The sequence below is a fragment of the Taeniopygia guttata genome, chromosome 7 (assembly GCF_048771995.1).
Source record: "Taeniopygia guttata chromosome 7, bTaeGut7.mat, whole genome shotgun sequence".
NCBI classification, from domain to species: Eukaryota; Metazoa; Chordata; class Aves; order Passeriformes; family Estrildidae; genus Taeniopygia; species Taeniopygia guttata.
In genome coordinates this window covers 22,943,100-22,966,683 of record NC_133032.1, presented here as the reverse complement: position 1 = coordinate 22,966,683, position 23,584 = coordinate 22,943,100, and the positions used below count along the sequence as shown (strand labels likewise).

The 23,584-nt window shown below is 41.9% G+C and overlaps 1 protein-coding gene and 1 non-coding gene across 7 annotated transcripts in view; one reads left to right on the top strand and one right to left on the bottom strand.

Moving 5' to 3' along the window:
• Positions 1-1,574: 1,574 nt before the first annotated feature.
• On the bottom strand, positions 1,575-3,728 carry LOC121470299 (uncharacterized). The gene is made up of 2 exons (XR_012057020.1): positions 3,593-3,728; positions 1,575-2,678 (listed from the first exon to the last, which is right to left on the bottom strand). It is a non-coding gene; the product is annotated as an uncharacterized protein (transcript).
• A 92-nt stretch (positions 3,729-3,820) lies between these two features.
• SPATS2L (spermatogenesis associated serine rich 2 like) overlaps positions 3,821-23,584 on the top strand; it is a 78,146-nt gene continuing 58,382 nt past the window's right edge. For 3 of the 6 annotated variants that reach the window (XM_030277760.4, XM_030277759.4, XM_030277755.4), the window contains exons 1-2: positions 3,821-3,967; positions 21,780-21,840. The gene's annotated coding sequence lies outside the window, so the exon portion shown is untranslated. Of the gene's footprint in view, positions 3,968-4,105; positions 4,523-21,779; positions 21,841-23,584 lie in introns of those variants that run through there. The other 3 variants (XM_041717687.2, XM_030277757.4, XM_072932402.1) reach the window with 3 other exon arrangements.

Below are 23,584 nucleotides of genomic sequence, written 5' to 3'. Positions count from 1 at the left end.
ACTGTCCCTTATCTATAGTCAGGAAAAACAGCAGTGACCTGCTTCAGGCAGTACCTTAAAACTGATTGCCAAGAAGCAGTCCAAGAGGATGTGGTGTTACTGATGCAACGGAAGCGTTGGAGTCTGTCAGTCTTGTGGGAGCAGTAGGTGTGTGAAGGAGATGAGATAAAATATATCCCTGTGTAATTGTCCTGTTACCTTTGCTTTCAGTTGGCTCCTGTTCCATCCCTAGCCCCAAGACTAATCAAGTACTAATCAATATTGAGCCCATATCATATGTGAGGGGTGTTTTTCCCCTTCAAAAACAGTGACTTTACAAAGGCTATGTTGTGACATCCCTCTGCATTACTGCAGCTCATTATCTGATGTTAGAGTATGACATGTCACTTTTCAAGGTCCTTTTCATGACAGGTCACCAGCTGCTGGAGCTTCAATAACAACTGGATCTCAGTTTAAAAAATCTTTAAAGAAAGAGGGGCGTGATGTGGTATTTTTAACCCAGGTCATTTCAGTGGTCTGGACTGCGGGTAGGTTTCAAAAACTGAATAGAATAATAGATTACAGTGCCAGAATGGAGTCAGGGAGGCTGCAAGTGAGCAAGAAATCATTCAGACACCTTTCCTGCCAAAGTTACTACATTGTACAGTTACACCTGGAGTATCTGTTAATCTTTGTCATATACACTGAGGGCTAGAAATTCCTTTCTTTCTTTGCAGATGGCAAACTGAGGCTGAGAGAAATCAAATGAGTTGTCTGGGCTCACATCAGAAATACAACCATGGTTGTGCAGGAAATAAAGTGACCAAAAGATTTAATGCAAAATCCAAAGTTGGTGCTTTGAGCAGGTCATCTCACTTCTAATATAGCCCAAATGTTCTATCTGGGATGCTTAATTGTTGTTGCTTTTCATTTTACCTTTATCAGTTACTAACCTCTACACAGAAAGTGAACCACTGCAACGTATGTTAACCATAAGTTTCATACTGCTATTTGGCATAAACAGAAGATGAGAACTAGACTCTGGGCAGCTGGCGTCCTCCTTTGCAAATGTAAGATCAGCATACAGTCAAATATGCTGCAAACCAATGCAGATTTACACATCTGCTGCAAAAAAATTGAAAAGCTGGTGGCGTAATGCTAAAATTCTTTCAATGCTGATGTAGAATCTGTGTTACCTTGTCTGTAGATTGCCTTCTAGATATTGGCCCATTATTCCCTAGAAAAAAAGGGTTGGCAGATGTTGCATCAGTCTCTGTATGAAGAGCTCCTGTTGCCTGAAGATTTGTTTGAGGCAGCCATTCATGAGCCCCACAGCAAAACATACATTATTCCTTTTATGTTCCCATTTCAGCCTCTACTTTCAGTTGCTGTGTATGGCAATTTCCTTGTGCCAGCTTTTGCATGCACCTGAAAGCTTCCAAAAGCTGTTATTCCTCTTCTGTTTGTTTACAGCTGCCTAGTACTTAGTGGGGTTTTTTTTCACTTGTGTTTAGAACCCAGAAAACTCCCCTACAAAACTGTCCATATAGACCATTTCTCACAAGAACAATAGATGAAAAAAAATCCCTCAGGAATTAATTTTGGTGTACACAGAGTATAAAAACTTTATTGGAAAATGCATTAAAAAGTAGACCACTTAACTTTTGCTTAACTTCTCTAAATAGATTTACAGTTTATCTTAAATAATTAACTTTAAGTCACTACTTTTTCAAAAGTCAGAAGTAAAGATCTGGAATGAAGTTTCAGTTCAGGCTTTTCTTCCTGCCACACTGTCACACAAAAACTCTAAGCTATTTCTGGCTGTTCTTATTTTTAGATTGTTCTTCATATACCATTTACCGTCATTGAAATTAATGAGAAAATAAAAGGAGTGACCTTTGGCTAGGCACATACAGTTTATGCATGAGCTAAACAGCAGGATCCTTTTTCATTCTTCTTTTTCCCACATTCTCTTTCTCCCTGCTCTCCCTCATCCAAATATAATTTGTAAAGCCTTTAGAGCCTTTCATCCTGTGTGTTTCCACTGTGTTCCTTTAGATGAATCTCAGGTCCCTGATTCACATCTATTCTCTTTTGCTAAAAGGTCAGTGGCACCCTTATTTTATGAATATAATCTACCATTCTCTGGAGCTTCAGAATCGTTTCCAAAACTCCCAGGCAAAATTCATACAGCTCAGGGTGCAGACAAATATTGGCATTACTGTAAGGAGCACTCTCCCTACACAAATACAAGCCTGGACGTTCCAAGTTACATTGTTTACAATAAAGAAGCATTTACTGGCGATCTGAATACTTCTGAAGCTATTATTCCAATTGCAGACATTCTCAACCTGTGGCCTTAACATAACATTGACTATGTAATTCATGCCCAGCTTTCTGCAGCAGGTGGACAAGTGCATTTGACAGATATCAACAAAGCCACCGTGCGTGAACAGAGTAGGACGCGCCCAGTGAGGTTTCCTGGGGCACCGCTGTCGCAGCGAGCCTTGCACTGTCCCACTGTGGAGTTCTCTGCCAGGAGGAAACGCTGCCAGCTCTGTCTGGTTTGCAGGGTGGGTTGGTTATGTTCTCATTATAAATTGCACCTTGAATGATTTTCAGTGCAGCAGTTGCAGAATCCTTGGTTGAAAACAGTAAGGCTCCAGTGTTGCCTCCAAACAGTGAAGTTCATTTCCTGGCTGAGGGGAGGGAGTCAAATAGAGGTGTGTTATTACCAGGAAAGTCCCATTTATGCTAGCTGGAAAAGAGGTGCGCAACCATTTTGAGAGGGAGCACCATGATTTTCCAGTGCTTGTGACAATTATTGCTAACAAAAATGAGAACTGATATGTATTTGGGCTAAGGGAAATGCTTATGACAGTGTAAGATGCCAATGCTGACAGTAAATCTGTTTTGTAGCTGTTTATGGAATTTTGGTGGGGGGGTGGGGTGGGTTTGGTTTGGGTTTTTTCTTTGTTGTTGTTTGGTTGGCTTTTTGTTCCAAGTGTATGGATGTACCTCTGCATTCTAGTGTTTAGATTCAAGTGGATAGTTACTTATTACTTCTTTAACTTTGTGTTAACAATCCTGACTGTATTTTATTTGCACCTTTTAGGTGGTATTTTAAAACACTGATTACTAAAAAACTTTTGGTAAATTTCTATATTCTCACTGTTTGCCATGCGTATTCATAGAGATTTATAGCATCACATAACGGGTAAGGTTGTAAGAGATCACTGTAGGTCATGTGGGCCAAACTCCCTGCTCAAGCAGGGTTATCCCAGAGCACAAGGCACAGGATTGTGTTCAGAGGGTTCTTGGGTATCTCCCGAGAGAGAAATTCTACAGCCTCTGGGCAACTGGTTCCCATGCATGGTCACTGTACAGTAAAGTTCTTTCTCACGTTCAGGTGGAACTTCCGGTGCATCAGTTTCTTCTCAGTGCCTCTGGTGCTCAACATCATCACTAAGAGCCTGATCCATCCTCATAGCACACACCTCCCTCACCCTTTAAATATTTATACACATTATGAAGTGCCCTCTCGGTCATCTCTTCTCGAGGATGAAATTCATCTGCTGGCCGTGACTGATGTCGCCTGTTTACTTTCACTTACGGAGAAGTTCGTGAATAGTTCCTTACAGGAGGCCCAGCGCTGTCCTTGCGCGTCGGGTGTGTTTTGTTTGTGCGTGGCAAGCGGGGTACCCGTAAATCCTGTGTCCGGGCCCGGGGGCCGCTCTCCGCCCCTCACAGCTCCCCCGGCCCGAGCGCAGAGAGCCCCGGACGCCGCAGCGCCCCGGAGGCGACGCCGCGGGCGGCCTCGCCCCGGGCCCGTCCCGCCGCTGCCGCCCGGCCCCGAGCCCAGCCCGGGGCGGGCCGGGGGCGGTGCTGGCGAGCGGGGCGGGGCGCGAGGCGTGTCCGCGGGAGGGCGGCGGTTCCACGGCCGCCGCCGGCCCCAGCCCGTGCTCGGCCTCAGCCGTGGCCGCACCAGGTAAGGCGCCGCGTCGGCTCCCCTCAGCAGCACCTGCGCCGGGCGGCGGGGGGCCGCCGGCAGTTTCGTGCCGAGGGGTTCCGGGGAGGGACGGGTGCGGCTGCCGCGGTGCCCCACCCGCTGCTCTATCGCCTCGGATCCCGGCGCCGAGCCCCGGCTGCGGGTGGGCCCCTCCTGGCGGCGCGGGGACCGCGGCCGGGCCCGCCTCGCTCCCTGGACCCTGCCTGACGTGCGCCGGGACCCGCTCCGCCAGCGCCCGGGAGCCGCTCGCCGCCGCTCCCCTTCGGCCGCCGCTCCGCTGGCCATCGGCGCCTCCGGAGCAGGAGCGGGGCTGGGCTGTTGGAGGCTATTCGGTAACAGCCTCGGCCATAAATGATTAACTGCGCGCCCCGGGTGTCGCTGAGCGTGGCCGCCAGTGCCCGGCGCGCTGAGGCAGCGGAGCGTTCGGTCCCGAACCGCCGCCGGGGGCTCTGGCGGGGCTGTGAGCGCTGCTGCCAGCGCTGCCACACCGCAAGGTAGGCACGGAGCTCGCTGTGCCTCGGCTGCTGTTTCGGCGTAAATCCGCCCATTTGCCGTTCTTTTTTATCTCTGCTAAGGTAAAAGACCGCCAAGATGATAGGGCTTTTTTGTAACTGATTTTGTATTTAGTTTAGGATTTGTTGGGTTTTTTAAGTATTTGTTGTCTTTTTTACTATGCGTAACAAAATTCGTAGGTATGGAATTCGTTGATAAGCGGTGGCAGCTGGCAGTACTCTTATTCTCTATCAGAATGCAATGCCTCCTTTGTTGCGCTGTAAATTAATAGTGTAAGCTCCTTCCCCACCCTCAGCCTCATCCCTTGGAGCTGTGCATCCCTTGTACTACCAGATTTGTTTTCTTTTGGAGAACTAAGAGGCACCACAGAAAATCCATCTGTTTCATTCCAGATCACATTCCACTGGATTGATTTGTTTGATTTCAGCCTGAAAATGTGCTTCACAGCAACTAATGATCTTCTGTGGGAATCTTTTTTATTTTGTTAACCTTTACGTTTGAATTAACAGTGTTTGCAAGAGGCATTTTTCTTCTGTTTCTTCGAGCTCTTGATGCAGTTATAAAGTAAACTAAAAACTTCCTACACAGAAAGTGGAAAAGGCTGCTGCGTGTAGAATGTCAGGTTAACTAGGAATGTATTTGCACTATCCATGAAAGAAATCCTGGATGGCAACCTGTTGAATGCCACTGACTAGAGTCTTCTAGCTGCTGTAAGCAGGACACTGTGCCCTTGCCACAATTGTTTCTGTGAATGCAGTCAAACCGTGCAAATGCAGAATGATTTCCAGGTCAGAACAAGTTGATGAATTTAGTGAGACGCCATCACAAACTGCTGGAGCCAAACACTGGTGCTAGGCTGTGAGTGTTCTCCCACTAATTGTGCTAGAGAAGTGGAAGGAGTTTGGCCCTTTGAGAGCAGCAGGATCTGTTAAATGTAATGAGACACTAAACAAGATAAGGCTTGTTGTGTGGCAGGTGCTGTATAACTGTAAGGAGGTAAGGCCACAACTCTGAGAAATTTACTGCATAAAAAAGTGCTATGATTAAGATGAATTAAACTAAGTACCCTTCAAAATGTCCTCAGGGTTATCCTTAAGTGAAGGGTCTGTTTCCACAGCGCCTTATGCCCAGGCTGATGCATGAGAAGAAATGTGCTTGAGAATTATTGTTATGTCTGATACAGAGTAAAAGCCTAAAACTGAACTGAGCCTAAAACTGAACACAAGCGTCTTTCTGTGTTGAGAGCGCTTTGGTTCTGAATGTAGATCTGTTATTCTTATCTAGTCCTTCTTGCTCAAAGAAACGGAAACAAGGCTATATTGGGACATCTTCCTGCTGTTTCCCAAATTTTAAGGAAATGCTTGTCTGGAACTGAAATTGATTCAGGCCTGTTTTTAAGAGCAAGTACAGAGTTTCCAGTGGCCTACAATGTGTTTTATATTTTCTTCAAGTTTTTCCTCTAGCAATCATGTGCCTGTCAGCAGTTGTAGACAGCATATATTTTGCATTATATCTCACAAATCGTTATGTCTGTGTACTTTTTTACCCACACATATGGTCTCTGTTGTCATTATAAAGGTCTGTGTTTCCTGGTGTGTTTTCAGAGGCCATGTTTTAGACTTCTTTAGACACTGTTAGCAATGTTAGTCATTCAGAATAGAAAAATCCCCACCTCAGTCATGTTCTCAAAACAATCTGCTGTGCTGCTTTACAAATATAAAGGAAAGGTCAAACTCCACTTTTCACTGTGCACTGAAGGATAAAAGTAAAGCTGTGTAATGACTTGGAGCAGAACGCCAAAGGGCAGTGAGACTTTGCACAAAGATCTAGGGAAGAAAAATAACAGTTAACTGTTAATTGCAGTTGATTTGTAGCTAATATCAAGGATTTTATTATCCATGTTGCTCTTGAGAAATACTGCTCCTGTGTGGTGCTACTCTCTACGCTGTACAGCATTTTTCTGCACAGTGCAGTTTTTTCTGCACTGTTCTAATGCTTCAGTTTTTCTGTTCCTCCTGCCTTCCTTCCTCAGATACATCAGCAGCTTTCTCACAGTTTTCTTCTTCTAGTATAAAAAGAAACAGTAGTGAAGCACCTTTATTTTAGCCTGACACCTTCTCCTGTTAAAAGTTGTTTGAAAGCAGTGCTCTGTAACATTAATAAATCTAAGAATTTGGATCCTGAACTTCACTGAGATTAACAGGGGGCTTTGCATGTCACACCTCTATGCCCTGTGGGTTTCTTGCACCTTGAGCTTCAAGATGTGTGGCATGGTTTAGCCTCTACTTTGCATTGGCAAGAGTCGCTTTACAGTCCTCAGAATGGTAAGCTCTTGTTTTAGAGAGCATGAAATGAGGGGGTGTATAGTTACCTTGGGGGTGTATTTGTCATGGCAGGACTTTTACTTCCCATGTATATATGGGAGTGGCATCACAGCTGCTTCCTACAGCAAAAATTTTGGCCCTTGTGCAGTCTTGTAATGTGCCAAGTACCAGCTCCTTGCCTGATGTAATTTGATAAGGTGGTCAGAAGAGCTAAATGTAACTGGCACCTTGACCAATGGTGTGTGCAAAATACATTGTTTGGTTTTGTTGCCATTGTGGGAGCACAGGGAATATAAATTTTGGGATATGGCAAGGAGCTGGGGAGTGAAAACTGACACTTTGTTTAGTTTCATGGTACATGGGTGGGACATGCAGGGAAGAGGGCAAGTCTGTCATCTGTAACTCCTGTTTTTGAATGGAAATGCAGTAATTCCCTAGTTCTGGGTATGGGTTAGAAGAAAATCTATTTTAGGTTGTTAGCTTCCACTGTCAGTCCTGCTGAAAGTTTGTGCATGTGAAGCTTGTTTAGAAACTAATGAAATCGTATGTGCAAGTCCCATTTTGAATTTGTGTGTACCTTTGCGTGTAAAATCTGGGAACTGAAGTGGCATTGGAGTAGGCAGAGAAGTAAAACATTTTTTTCTTCTGGGAAGTTGTCGGCAGATGTAATTAATTTTTTTTTGGGTGAGACTTCAGAAACAGACTTCAAAATTAGAGTCTAATGCTGGTTTCTCAGTATAAAGTAAGTCTTTTTCTTGAATTGGCCATCTTATACTTTATAGGCAATGCCAAATTTGCTCAATTACTAACGTGATTATTAAACAACAGTGACAATGGTTCACTTATTTTCCAGTACAATTATACTTTTACTAGATGTACCAGAAAAAGCTCCTGATGATTTTCTGTTTATACAATACTGCTGCAGACCCTAATTAGGGTTTGGGAATAAAATCAAAACTCTGCAAGTGTTTTAAGCTTCTCTTGTAAAACAACAATAATCTAGAATGCCAGCCCATCTTTTTATAATACAAAAGCAACTAAAAATATGCTCTGCATGTACATAGTAGGAAAGGATTGTGGCATAACATTTTCAAAGCTTGTTCTTTTCTTGGTTTGCTTTTAACTGAAGCTCTGCAGTTTCTTCCAAAGCCATGAGTTACAAATGAATCTGCAATACTTTGTGACTCCTTGTCCTTTCCTTCAGACAAAAGGCCCTTTCAAACCATTGTGGAACAGTCACTGATTTTCATGTGGTCATTCAAGAAAAGGATAGCGATTTGCCTTCATAATAGGCCTTTCAGTACTCTCTCAAGTGGTTTGCTGGCTGAAAAAATGCCTATGGCAGTGTACTGTGTCCAGTATTTAAATTAATGATGAATCTAATCTCCTAAGTGTTGGAAAGGTAAGAGTTCAAATGGCAAAGAAGCCTCACCTGTTTGTGAATACCAGTGTGCTGCTAGTCAGAGTTTGGGGTAGATATTGGCCTGTGTGAACTGCTGCAGTTTTATTTGATTTTCTTTGACTGAAGGTCTGTTTGTTTTGTTGGGGTTTTTTTAAGTGGTAACTTTTTTTTTAAGTGGCAACCTGGTGTTGCCATGAACTGTTTCTGAGAGGGTTGATGCTGGTTTTTGTCCTGGGTGGAGTTGGGCAATGCTATCTGTTTTGTGCTATGCATAGCCAAGTGAACTGTTATGGTGGCTATCCTTGAAGGTTGTGGGTGTGTTTTGAGTTGGCATTCAAGAAGCTGCTGCCACTGTGGTGTTGACAGCTCTCTCAGTCTCACAGAGTTATTTTTCTATGCTGGTAAAGTCAACCTGCCTGGCAGCATTTCAAAATAAGCACCTTAGGTTTGGGGTAGGTAGACTGGTGTTTGTTGGCCCAAACTTGTGTAAAGTACGTGCAAGAATTTATCATGCTTGACTGAGCCTTACCTGGAGCACCACCAAAAGATATAGTGTTGGTGAGACATTTCCAAATGAGGATCGCTCTTCAGGATCCTGGCTAATTTTGTTAAAAATGTGTGCAGTACTTGCTCTGAAGGTTCAACCCTGGAGTGTCTGCATGAATGGTAACTGTGGCACCTGGCTTTCATCGCTGCAGGAGGGTGGTTCGTAGGGGGCAGATCAAGACTTGAGACTTCTTTATCAGTTAGGTGCGACTGCCACCAAAGAGTATTTGGGCTCTGGATGACTTGAAGCTCAAGCACGTACTCAAATGATTGTTTCAGACTAAATTACTTAGTAATACATAAAGCCAGCAGTGTCCTACACACATCCAGTTTGTGGCTTCCTCTTCTGCACTACACTTAAGTTATTCCCTTTTAGTATCTAAATTACAGTGCTGTGTATGGTTCTCTGTAAAATTAAATGCAATAAAACCATTGCACAGCAGTTTGGGCGTGGTAGCACTTGTCAGTTGGAATGTGTTCAGAAGCTGTGGTTTATGGTAGCAGTGGAAAACCTACAAGTCCCAAAATGTTATCGCTATGGGACTTCTCCTTTCTGTGTTGCTGAGGGAATAACTACCTTATGCAGTGATATTAGCCTGTATAGAATTTGATTTAGTGATCTTTAAGACCCAATCGGAATGAAAGGGTGCCTTTTCTGTGTTTCTGTTTTCCATTTATAACTTAGTTTTGGCTAGAATTTGTTTTTAATTGGCTGGTTTGTTCAGGTGCTGTCATGTGACATTGTGCTTTGGTGTTAGAATTGGAGCTTGTTGTCCTTGCACTGGGTATGTTGGAGTGAAGGATGGTATGGAGATAGACTGCACAGCTCTAAGGTGCAGAAAAGCTTAATCATCTGTTCCTACAGCTGCTGAGGTCTCCCATGTGCTGCACACATTTTGTTACTAGAATGAAAGAAGGAAACCTACTTGTTTAAATTCTTGAGGGTTTCTTCTCTACAATAACCAAATTATGTTGTATACAGACACAGTGGAAGCCAAAAGGGAGTGGATAATTCATCTGGCCAGCAGAAAGGCAGCCAAGTCTGAAATGTAAAGAAAGAGCAGGAGAAAGGAGTCAAAAAATCAGATGTGTCCTGTCACATGCACAGAGCTCTAGTGCAGGTGGGGCAAGAGTTGCCCTGAAGAGATCTGAAGTGTGAGGCAAAGAAAGAGCAGCTGCTATGTAAGAGAAGTACCTGTAGGCTTGGAAGAGAGCAGGAGATGGTTGGAGGAAGCCCTGGTAGGGAGGAAGATTGGGCTGTTTGAAACAAGATGATCTAAGTTGTGTGCTATTGGGTCTGCATCACAGCATGGCTGGTAGCCTCACAAAGTTTTCCTGTTGTGAAAGACACAAGCCCTTCATGTCTGAAACAGGTGCATGCTACATCCTCCGTTGATGAGTTTCTGGGGAAGAGATACTTCAAACCAAGGTCCTGTCAGACCTCTACATGTATTGGCAGTTCTACAGCACTTTGATGTGAATAGGAGTTTGTTTCTCTGTCCTTAGCCAAGAATATGACATGAGAGCCAGCCATGGAGCAGGCTGCAGCAGTTCCACTGAACACTCAGTCCTGAAACTTGTGACTGTTCTGTGAGAGGATTCAGAGTCCACAGGGTGTTTCAGGATGAAGGGTGCTCTATAATGGGAAATGTTGTACTTTATTTTGCAGTAAAGTGAGTAAGCCTACGAAACTAAGGAAGTTCTGAACAACGCAGGTTGTTTGGATGTGGATACCATCCCTGGAAGTGTTCAAGGCCAGTTTGAGTGAGGCTCTGGGCAACCTGATTTAGTGATTGACGTTCCTACTCCTGCAGCTTGGGGGCTGGAGCTGTGTGATCTTTCAGGTCCTTTCCAGCCCAGATCATTCTGTGATTCCATGATTTAGCAGTCCAGGAAGTCATTCTGCTGTTGCATAATCTGGCAAGGGATGGTCATGTATGTAAATTCATCTATGGCACTGCCATGGGTACAACGAGGATTGCAATGAGGAGATGACTGAAAGGGGACCTTGTCAATGGTTTAAATATCTAAAGGGAAATCCCAAGAGGATGGAACAGGCTGTTCTTGATGGTGCCGAGTGATAGGACAGGAGGCAATGGGCAGAAACTGATACATGGGGAGCTCCACCTGAACATGAGGAAGAACTTTACTGTGCGGTGACTGAGCACTGGAACAGATTGCCCAGAGAGGATGTGGAGTCTGTTTCACTGGAGATATGCAAGAGCCATCTTGACCTAATCCTGTGCAGTGTGCTCTAGGATGGCCCTGCTTGAACAGGGAGGTTGGAGCAGATGACCCATTGTGGTCCCTTCTGACCCAACCCACTCTGTGATCTCTTGACAAAGAATAATGGGTTTCCATTTTCTTTGCTTCTGGGATAAGGCTGACATATTGGCATTTTAACACCTGATTCCCCTCTCTGAAGTTAACCTAAGTATACAACCATGATTATTTTGTTCATTACCTTACAGATGACGAAATGTTAGAAGTTTTTAATTGCTGTTCCAGTGTTGGATTTCCAGAGATATTGAATGCAGGAAGTTATTACTGCAGTTGTGTACAGTCAGGTCCTCTAAACATCAGCCTGTAAATGGGTGATGGTGCCATCCAAAGCTTTTTAGTGAGAATTGCTAAAAAGCAAAACATGATTTCTTAAGCTGTAACAAGGGACTTTTTAAATGAAAGAGGGATCATTTTGTAGTTGCAGGATCTATAAAACTGCAAAAGAGTTAGTCATTAGCATTGTTGCCTCATATTAAAAGAATGCAGCAATGTAACTCATTAGTTAAACTTGAATAGCACACTTTCAAGCTACCATTCACTGTTTTAAGTGAATAGTATCTTCATCTAAAATGCTGCTTAGCCTCATATTAAAGATTTCTGTGAATTAAAAAAGAAAAACCTCAGGATTGCTGTTACTGATGACAAAAACCAGACATTTTGTACCATGGTATAGTACTTATTCTGGGCTGAACTTGACCTGCCAGGCTATGCATCCTCACTGAGCTGGCTGTGAAGTCAGAGCCCAGCTCTGCAGAAGTGGTTCAATAGAGGAAAATGGTCAAACATGTGATAGCAAGGGCTGTTTTTTCTGCAGTGCCAAAAGACCTGGGCAAGGACAGCTTGTTTTGAAATGTCAGTCTGTAAGGTCGGAGTGTGGTGAGGGTGCTTCCCCACATTTATGGGAGCAAGGCTCCTGCAGAGCTGCATTCCTTCTCCAGGCCTCTGGCCAACATCAGGAACTGCCGGAGCTGCAGCCAGCTGGCAGCTGGGCTGCTTTGCAAGGGCTGTTGCTGAGTGTGCTGGTTTTGTTGGATTTTTGTCTTTAAATGAATTTGGTACCAGACTCATTAAAAGGTTTTGCCTTTTTCTTGTTTGGGATTTTTTGTGGAAGGGACCTCAGGAACTCTTAGGTGCTACATTTTTGGATGTTTTTGGTTTCCAGTACTGATCACAAGAGTTTTGGGAAGGAATCTGCTGTTAATTGAAATGGAAATACAGCAGATGAACTCCTTAAGAGACATGCCATAAATCATTAACTGTCTGTGTTAATACAAAGCTAGAAAGGTATCTGTTCATGGATCATAGTTTAACACCCCCTACCTCCAAAAAACAGCAACAGAAAGTTCCACCTTAATATAAGGGAGAACTTCATAACTGTAGCAGTGACTGTGCACTGGAACAACTTTCCCAGAGTGGTATTCAGTATACCTGGAGATATTCAGGAACTGTGTGGATGCAACACTGTGCAACGGGCTCTGGGATGACCCTGCCTGAGCAAGGATGTTGGTCCAGGTAACCGACTGCTGTCCCATCCAACCTTACCCAATCTGTGACTCTGTGGAAGGATATAATCATCTCACTCTTATTTTGAAATTTGGTAATTCTGGTTTTAATCCTCAGCTTTTACAGTGTGCTGTATTCCTCAATGTACACCAGGAGTTGCTTGTCTGGCTTCTCAAGTTCATTGACTTTGGTAATTCACTAGAAAAAATGTGCTTTAGGTGGCTGAGAAAATTTTAGTATTTAATATATTGGTGATCAAGGTGAACATGAGGTGGTCAGGCAGTGTGTGTGTTTGAAATCTGCGGCTATGGATGTTGGGGGATTTGCTTACGTGTGAAAGCTTTGGTTGTTCATACTGAGGACCGGAGTTATGGGTGATGTTGAGCAGAGCCCCCACCCTGCAGGTCCATCTGTGAAAGCCAGGAGACCTTGGAAACAAGAAAGATGGGTTGTAGTTACTCTGTGCCACTCCCCTCTTCTACTGAAGTGGCAAATATCTTAGGAAAAAAAAGTAAAAATAAATAACATCAGTGTACTATAACTTTGCAGAGCTAAAACATACTGATAATTATACTGAAGGCTGATAATTCGCAAAGCAGAGGTTGGACTAGGGATGATAGCTTGGCCATGTGTTGTGCATGTAATGCTTTTCATGCAACTTTCTGTCATAAAATGGGATGTTATTTTTTTTAGTGAACCGTAAAATATTCAGACCATGTCCTGTGGGCAAGTGGTTATTACTGGAATAAACTTTACTCTTGGTATCTCAAAGGCACTTGGAGCAGAGGTGCCAAGTCATAGAGCAGTTGCTGAGTCTCAGTGTCAGCAGTAAATGCATGTTTATTCCTAGGAAAGTAAATGCAGACATTAATTCAGAGTTAAATGATCATATAGAAGATGCTATGCCAATAAACTGAGGCAAACTACAGTTTGCTTTAACAAAGGGTTTATCTGATTTCCCTGAAGACATTCCAGATTTGGACCAGCACTTACTTGCTTTTATCCAAACTTACTATCAGAATAGAAAACCAGAATAGAAAACTTGCTTTATTTTGCCCATGTTCCTTCATAAAATACTGAAACAAGCATTTCAGCTGAAGTCCAGGCTGAAATAATTTAAATAATCAGTGAAATACTCTTAGTTCCAGCGTGAGAAACTTGCTTAAAAACTTTGGGTGTTATTTTGTTATTTGTATGTCATTCCCATGAAAAGGCTGCTTTGATGACCAAATTACTGTTTCATGGAAACCTTCTGTCTTAGGGCTGTGAGAGCTCTGTGTTTTTCCTTGTGATGTGAAATACCACATGGGAATGAGATCTCATTTACACTCATGGCTGAGTCTGACCAAGATCCCCATGGTAATTCTGCTTCTTCTTCCTATTAAAACTTCAAAAGAGGCTATAGTTGTATTTACATTTGTAAATTGATTTCATCCTGCATTTTTGTGCATTATGATCCCACTCTCAGAATCTTTATGCTCAAGAGTATTTCTCCATTCTAGGTGGAGAAGGATTGGAGTTTTATATAAGAAGGAATATGTCTAACCTCTGTACTGTACCAATATTCTTTGTGGTTGTGTTTAGCTCTTGTAGGACTGTCAGGAAGAAGTGTGAAACTGCTTAGGTGATGGTAGCCTGGGAGTTCTTAACCCTCTTCCTGTCCACACACCAAGGCAATGACAATGGAGTGAAGTGAAATTGGAATTGAGGATCCGTTGCTGCTGCAATGCTGGGCCCTGGCATCATGCTTTCTTTCTGAGCAGGATGCAGCACCTCCTCCGATGGGTGATGCGGAGTGTACATCCCTCTGCTGGGCTAGTTCCTGGTAAAGAGTCCCAGGAGGTAGTTTGTTCTTTGAACCTTCCCACTTACCCTGTTACAAAGGCACACTCAGCACTTGATGTTGTGTTGACAAACAGTTCTACTTTTCACAGTCGTGGTGTGATGTTTTTTCAGAAGCCCAGCAATGGTGGCAGTAGATCCAGTTCCCTGAAGCCCCCTTATGTCTGTGTCCCAGTGTAACTGTCAGGGGATATCTTTAGATGTAGTCTCTACTTGGGGCTTTTTGGTGATTTTAATACCTATTTATTGTAACCTTTGATATTGGGTACTGCACAGTAAAACCCAGTATCAGCTGGATGTCAGTATGAGGAAAAGCTGAAACCTGTTCCACGGAGTTGAACTTTTTAATGCGCTCTGTGACTCCCAAAACCTACATGCTATGTGTCTTAAGCACATGTCTGCTATAGCTGGGCTGTCTTGCTTTTGGGACTGGTTTCACTGTCTTACCTGTGAGACTAAGGTGCTGTCTGCTGAATGGCAGCATAAACTCAGTATCCTCAGCCTTGATGGATCCACCACGCATTGGTTGTGTGCAGTAGTCACCCTTTGTCTCCTAAAATAACCCCTCATTCACTTTAAAGCTTATTCACTCAGACGTATTTTCTCCGCCTCTTCTTATTTTAATAAGCAAATAATTTAAACTTTTAAAAAAAACCACCATTTGCCTACTTTACTTTCTCAGAATATGATTATGTCTTGAAATGTTTGTACAAAAATGTATAGATTGACTTTGCTATTAAGGAAACATCTACTTTTGTGCGGTTTAAAAAAATGTTTTATAAAATGCTGAATAAAAACCATTTGACAGGGTGAGGGCACAGCTGAGTTTGCTAGTGTGCAAAGTAAGAAGTACTGCTTCCTTCAGAAGTTTCTCTCTTTCTGTTGGGAGGCTGAAGACTGATTACATGGAGGATGTGCCAGTTTGAAAATAGTGCTGATTGCCCTTGCATGGAAAATGAGTTACTTCAGCTGTTGTTAATCACAGAAGCTGTAAAATGCTTGAGTCTTCTGATGTGCTTTTCTGACCAGAAAATAACATTGTGGATTTTTTTTCAGTTTAGTTACATTTTTTATCATCAACATTTAGTTATAAGGTTGTGTTCTGTGTTAATGAACATACTCAAATTTACATGGATCCACAGTGATATTTCTAATAAATCCATGGATATTATTTTTAATTTCTTGGCCATTATGCTGTCTGAGACCCATTATTTTTGAGTTGCCAAGCCTTGGTAAGGGGAAGCTCTCCTGACAGATTGACCTTGCAAAAGTGGCAAGTAAAACTCACAGTGGACTTTCAAGTGGCAGCAAAATTAATTTCAGAGGGAGGCAGTTTTCACACTGAAGCATGGAAAGTCCACAGATTGTGCAGAATGTTTTCCTCACTCTTTTTAGAATCTTGTGGTCGCTAGAATGTACAGAAATGGAGATCCCATAGCTCCTCTATGCACTGAACACATCCTGGCTTATCAGGATATCAGCAATTGTCTTAACTAGGGCTTTCCAGGTTTGTGGTGTTGCTTGGTTACCATAATTCCCACAAATCTCAAATAAAGTAAAGCAAATGGAGAAAAAATCCACCTGGTTTCTGTTTATGGGCTAGGCTACTGTACAGTTGCAAACAAAACAGAATTATAAATACTCTAAAGCTTCTGTAATGGTCATTTTTTTCCTCAAGTATTCTACTTGGCTACTCCCAAAGGCTTTCTGTTTTAAATATGTTTTATATTGGACAACTTCTAGGATTCAGCACAAACTCATCAAGTTCAGAAGCTGGAATCTTGAGAAATTATGGCTTGTGTCATCAGCCTTAGATCAGGGCAAGGAAGAGCATGCAAATCTTAGGTTGGAATATATTAAGGAGTATTTTCTTTAGTAATGATGATAATGAACTATCAGAACCATTTGGCTAAGGATGTCATGTCATTTTTTTGATATTTCCAAATGTAGCTGCAGAACTCCTCACCTGCCCTTAAGGGGGAATAATTTTGGCGTGTGGGCTTACGTGTTTCAGGGAAAATTCTCATCTTAATTTCAGTTAGCTGATCTTGACAAAGTGCACAGACACTCTGAGAACTTGATTATAGCATATATGTCTAAGTAGCCATTCTGCTGCTATCCCTGCTCCACCAAAGATTTCTGCAAAATGGAAAGGTATTCTTTTTTTATCACTTCCAGGCTGAGATAGATAACAGCTCTTAAGACAGTCATTCTATTGCTGTGTAACAAATGAGTTTAAGTTGCTTTTAATGCAGTTAACTCCCAAAAGAAAGCATTTTTGGGAAATTGTGGGTGAGTTTCTTAGTGAAGAGAGCTTACCATGAATCTGCTGGGGTTATAGACAGTGCACCTGGTTATGGTACAGTTGGTTATAGAAATCCTCTTCTGAGAGTGGAGAAAACTAAAATAAATTGAGATATCTGTAGTCAGACAGATTGAGGAAAGATAAACAACATCCAAGTAAAATATTCCCAGCTGTGGAAAAAACTATCCCCATCTATCAGAAGTATGATATATATTTAAAGCAGATAGCAGTTCATATAGTAAGTAGAACTTGTTAAGTATTGCTCTGTGTTCATTGTCTGAGAACTTGAGTTTCACTGGTGCCCACAACTCAGTCCTCTGACCATTTTGGGCTTCCAGTGGATCCAGTTCTTCTAACAGTGAAAAGATTTCTCATCTGGTGTGATACTAGGTGTTCAGTGGTGTGATGTTGAATTTCTAGTGTCATCTGGCTCATCTGTGTGTGTTATGGATCTATTCTGGCTCCAGTACTGTCAGGAGGAACTGGATTAGGCCTGTAATGCTTTGGGAGGAAATTTTTGACTGATGTTACATAAGGAGGAGTAAAAGACTGAAATAATGAGAGATCACTGGTAGGAGAATAAAGGTGCTTACAGATATCTTATTTACCCAACTGTGATATCACTGTCTGACTTGTGTTATTGAACAGAAATCGGGTGTAGGATGAGAGGTGATCCAGTCCTGAAGCTTTTATTTGGTTGTTTCCCAATCCTAATGTCAACAGATTTTTTTGCTCTACAATCTCTAGCAAATACCAGATGAGGATGGTTTTAGACAGAAAGGCTTATGCTGCTTTACAGTCATATACATCTTTTGTTGCAGTTAGAAGTGCATGTTGTAAATGTCAATATGAATTGTCCACTGAAGGCTGGACCTTGCTGAGTGTGCTTTGCACTGCATGCCCTGGCGAGGGTTAGAAACTGCAGTGCACAAAATGGAGCATCTTGGGTTAAAGGCAGGCAGAGTTCAGCTTTGGAAGTTGTTGTTACTAACTGACTGATACTAACAGGATCTTAGCACTGTGTTGTGTTGAAGTGTAGCAGTGGCAGACAAGCAGAAACCCTTATTGACTACATCAGAACTTAGAATCTGTGTTGGGCGTAAGGTTGAGAGTAGATGTCTTAAGGTCTGACTGTCAAAGAAAGTGAGGTTTGCTTTCCATGTGCTAAACAGCTGCATTGACAGTTGGAGAAATGTGACTCACTAGCTAGGCCAAAATCAAAACCCATAAAAGGGCCAAAAAACCCCAAATGCCATAATCATCAACAAAAATCTCACTTTTTAATGTGTGGACCAGCAGACTGTAAATAGCCTTTGCAGTTATTCATATCAACATTCAGAAGATCACCTGCCTTGTGCTTTCTTCTCACCTAGATTTTCCATCAGTGGCCTCACCAAAGAAATATCCTGAAATAAAAGCTAGCTGTCTATAGTCCAATGTTTCCTCATGTTAGAAGCATTCATCCCAGCTGAGTATACCTCTGATTCCACTATAAACTTAGCTTTTAATTTTTTTTTAAATAAGCAAAAAAACCAACCCAAAACAGAAGCCAAACAAACTATTCTTAACACACTGATGACTTTCACTCAGTTGGAGTGCTGCTATAGTCACTATATACAATATGGAATATATTTAGCACAGTATTTTACACAGGTGTGCCAGTCCTTTTTGTGTAGGATATTTACTTGGGAATGAAGGGATTGCAGGTTATGTTTGCTGTTAGGGTCTAGAAGGCTTATGGGTCTACAGAGGAATTAGAAGAGGTGCAGTATTAAGAGGTTTTTGAGCTCTTCTGTGTGATGGGTGTGTTGTGAAGGTTAGGTTAAGGCTGCAGTCAGGGTTAGGCATCAGAAGAAAAGGGATCAAAGGCCTTGTTTTACTCTTCAGAAGAGTAAAGATTCCTGTAGGATGAGGACTCCAATCTAGAGTGTTATATCACTCATGTTAGGCTTTGATTGTGCTCTTTAGGTTCATTAACGGCCATGTCACAATGAATAGGTGTCCTGATCTAGATTTAAACTTTGTGTCTTGTTCTTCTATTGTCACATATCACATTAATGCTAGGATTAGGAACTGTCGAAAGAGTCACAGTTCAAGGTGGGGAGGAATTAAAATGTTTGGGTTATGTGTATGTCCTGCAGGGCTGTAGCACTGCGATGAGCACTGATTTGTGGCAGGTGTTTGGGCTTATGTTGGTTTTGGTGCAGTTGTTTGTCACCGAGCTCTGGGCGATGTGCGGTTTGGTGATGTGATATCTGAGCTCTTTTTCCCTCTTCAGTGGAGGGCAATGCGTTGAAGGTTCTGTGCGGAGGTACAATGACATCTCCATACAATGACATCTCCATGCACATGGCCTTCATCACCATGGTTCCGTCACAGAGGAATATGGGCCAGTGTTTTTCAGCCTACATTGTAAGTACTGCAGAGTGACAGCATACCTTCTTATTCCAGCATATTTTTGTTGCTTGAGAATAAAAGTCACTTCAAGAATTGACCTTTCATTATAATGGGAAATTACTTGAACATTTGCACGTTAAGCAACAGTATTTTCTGTGATGATACATAAGTCAAATAAGTTTCCTTTTAACTGCTGTACCTTTACTCGTGATTTCCTTTCTCCTCCCTTGAGTCATTTTTTCCTGCATACTGTTTGATTACATGTCATGGACCACTGAATAAAGACAAGGTGGTGATTTAGGGAGGTGATCAAACTGTGGAAAGATGTCCTGTAGAATTAATTTTTTTTAAGGTATTATATCTTATTTGGTCAAATTTGATAGATGTGGTATTGCTTGGAAAGAACAAATCTTTACTGCATGCAGTAAAATGGGGAGGGTTTAGAACTGTACATATAGTATGCTGTTAGCTGTCTGCTTGTTACTTTATGATGATGCAAAATAAGGACTTTGGACTTCAGTTTTTTGCTTATGTTCCTTTGTGTTTCAGAGTAGTTTTTAATAATAAAAAGGGCCAATAGTTATAATTCTAGCTTGAATAATTTCATGCTGGTGACCATATTTCTTGACCATATCAATAAATGGGATTCTGACATTATCTGTCACTTTCTTCTTCAAATCTTTTCAAGTTCCAAAGGAAAAAAAATCGTCAAAAGAACTCATTGAGCAGGAGGAAAAAAAACTTAAGTTATAAAGCTCTTCCTTGACTTTTTCAGGTTTTAGTTTTCCAGTGAAGTTGGGGAGGATTCTCCTCCGCAGCCTGTATTGAAAAAGATCAAAACTGAGGTTTAGCAGGTGATGTGATACAGGAAAAAAGAAGAATCGCTAGGATGCCTCAGTGCAATAGTGTCCATGATCTGATTTGCTGTGTTTAAATCCTAAAAGTACTTTCTGCAGACTACAGGCAGTACTGGAAGGAGTTAAATGTCTGGATGTTGGCCTAAGGAGTGCAGTAGCTATTAGGAATATTTCTGTCTTCTCTGTTTTGATTCAGGTGCTCTCTAGACAAAAGGGCTGAGTTCTCAGCCCTTCCTTATGTCCCTTTGAGGGAAACAGCCAAATCTTGCCCTTGCTTGCCCCAAAGAAAAAAACTCCTGGTAGAGCCATCACATAGGCCTCTTCCCAGTGCTTGGTTGGGGTATTCTACCCAAAGGCAAGGAATTGGGTATGCCTCCCTCACCACGTTTCTAACCCCTCTATTCATCTCATGGACCTGTGCCTGTTGTATAGATTCCAACACCCAGAAATGCTTTTTAACACTGGCATGTCTGAGTACTTGTATTTCTTCATTGAAGCATCACATTTTAAATTGCTCTATTCATTCCTTTGATTTTGAACACAACTGTGACTCAGGAAGCCATGCAGAAATGTGTGTTTAGATTGTAATGGACTTTGGGACGTAAGCTGTGAGAGTCTTTGTTGCGGGAGCCTTTGCCAGGTGAAGTGTTTCAGGGAACATCTGGCTGGTTTGGATGCAGAAGAATTGAGAGTTTTCTACCTTGCTTTAAACTAGAACCTGTGATGCTGACAGGACTTTTGCAGTCGAAAATTTGTTTTGGCCTTGGCAAAATACGTAGTTTCAATAAGGATAAAATGACTTAAATATGACAGCACTCACACATTTCTAGTCTGTACATAGAGTGAGTATTTTGTAGTACAGAAGGAATGATTTGTTTGTCAAGACAATCCAGTCATAGTGGTTTAGTAGAGCATGATTTCAGCAGTCAGGATGTTCAAAAACATTGCCATATTCTTTTAGGATTAGCTGAGTGACTGCTAAACAGATCTTATTCCAAAGCAAACAAGGACCAGTATGCAACTCACTTAATAGCTGCTAAAGAGGAATAATTTCTGTCTGGCATGCATGGTATACCATAGACCATGACTGCCTTGTCATCACAACTGCACAAGAGAATACAAAACTTAACTACTTCCCTGCACTAATGAAACTGGGAGGTCAGTTTCCATTCATCCATGTATAGATGTAAACAGGCACTCCGTTTTCCATGTGGTTATGTATCTTTAAATTTGGGGACAATTAGTCTGAAATTTATATGTAAATCAGCAAAGGCCTTGTATTGCAAACAAAGTGCTGGTGTCACCCTTTGGGTTTCCCTTTGTTTCATCTGAGTTAGTATTTTTGAGATGATAATGTTTCTGGAGAATGACCACAGTGAAGCTGTGCTAGTGCTGCTTGGAGGGGTTGATTAGTAGCTGCTGTGTTACTGTGACTTGCGCCTACGGCTCTCTTGCATTAATGATAAAATAGTTTTCATTGCTTAAGTTCATCTTTCTGCATATCCCATGTGTTGGCTAGTTTGAGCTTAAAATACTTAAAAATGGGTTTGTTTCAGGGGAGAATTGTATGTGTGGGCAGGAATGGGACTAACAACAAAGCTTAGGTGATTGCCTAAGCTTTCATGGCAGTGAAGACAGGCCCTTAGAAAAGATAAGCCCTGTAAAACAGGTAAGGACACCCCCACGTGTTGAGCACAGCAGTAAAGGAATGAGGGATGTCTTTTTCACAAAAGTCTTCTGTAAGAAGACAGTAAAACAAATCAAGAAAAAATTAAGTACTTTTTGGGGTTTTTTTTCTAACTTTCAGCTATTTTTGCAGGAGATAGAATCTATTGGAGAAGACAGAAAAACAGGAACAGAAACTGGAGTAATTTGCAGTGGTAAGATACTTTCTATCTCTCTTTGCTGTTCATTCAGATAGGAAAGTTCTTTACTTGCAGGTCTGTCAGTGCACAAACGTGACGCCAGGATCTCTCAGGGCTGCTTTCACCAGAGCAGTGCAGTCTATTTCAACATCTTGGAACTTGAATCATATGGAAATCATAGAGTGGCTTGAGTTGAAAGGCATCTTAAAGATCCTGTTGTTCCAAGCCTCCTGCTTTGGCCAGGGACACCTTACACTAGACCAGGTTGCTGAGAGCCCCGTCCAGCCTGGCCCTGAGCACTCTCAGGGATGGGGCAGTTTTTTCTCCAGAGTCTATTATTCACCATTCCGTATAAATTTATCTCCTTAATCTTATTTTTCTATGTCAGGAAGTTGACCAGCTTATGCTATATGGTCCTACTGCTTCTCCTCACCATCTTATCTTTTGTAATTGTTTGAATTACTGTGAAAATGTAGCAGAAAGAACTGAAAGTTCTCCTGAACTGGTATTCTGAAGTCATATCACACTAAGTATAGTCCAAAGTCATGTTCAGAGGGTAGTGGGAAAGGGTAGCATTGTAGTAATAAAAAAAAAAAAAATTAGATACACACATAGACTACAAAACTGAGAAATGGGGGCTCTGCAATTGCCTAATTTTAGAGGTGTTTAAACTCCTTGGTTTTTGTAACTTGTTTTGAAGCAAATAATTTTTTGAACTTATCAAGTTATTCCTTTTGCCATTTTGTCCAAAGGAGGCAGTTTCTCTGTGTCCAGCATGTTAAAAATCATAAGCTAAGTCTGTTTCAAGCCTGAGTCTAAGTGGGCTAAGGACCTCATCCTTCTGTGTAATTCTAATAGAGATGACCATTTTTTTCAAATGTCTGTAAGGTTCTCCAGTTTTCTTGCAGCATAGGACACCTGGATTGTGTCCCTTATGAATGGCTTCCTGAGAAATCATTGCTGAATCACTTAATTCCTCAATTTTAAATCTGTAGGATGAGATAACAGTACTCCTGCACTTAAGCATGGGTGTCAGAATGATAAATGCGATTATGTATTGAAGTTTCTGAAATACTCAAGCATTATAATAAATAGATGGAAGAAGTAATTTCATTTGCACATTATTCACTTCATGCACCCTGTTTATTTGGTGGTGGTAGTTATGCTATTTCTTAAGGATTTCCTTTTTGCTTCAGTCTTTTAACACAGAATTGCCACATGGCAAACTTTCAAAGCTTTTGGTAGTGGAAAGCTCACAGGGAGTGGCTGAATAGAGTCAATCTGGTAGATAATAATTCAGCATACTAAACTTGGTAGTCGTGAGCTGTGTGACTTCCTCAAAGGAAAGAAGAAAAAGATACGTGTCCAAAGTGGTTCTTAGGCACGTGCTGATCACAAGTGTGGACAAGTACATGATGAAATATTGCTTGTCTGGCTCTGAGCTCTGTATAGTAAAAGCAGAGTGACTCATTGGGTCAGCTGCTGACCAGAAGTTGATTTTCAGAAACAGATGGGCTGCCTAGAGAACGAGATATCTTGGAAGCATCTCCACCCTTGTCAGCAGTGTTACACAGCACAGGGATTTCTCAGGAGCAGTGATTTCTGGGAAAGATGCTGGGTTTTCAGCTGCACTCGGTCTTCCATACCAGAATGATGCCTTGTGACCCTGAGAATAAGGAAACTTGCTGGCTTGTCATTGAAGATCCATATTTGTAAATCCTGTACTTGTAGGGGTAGTAATAAGGAGGTCAGTAAAGGT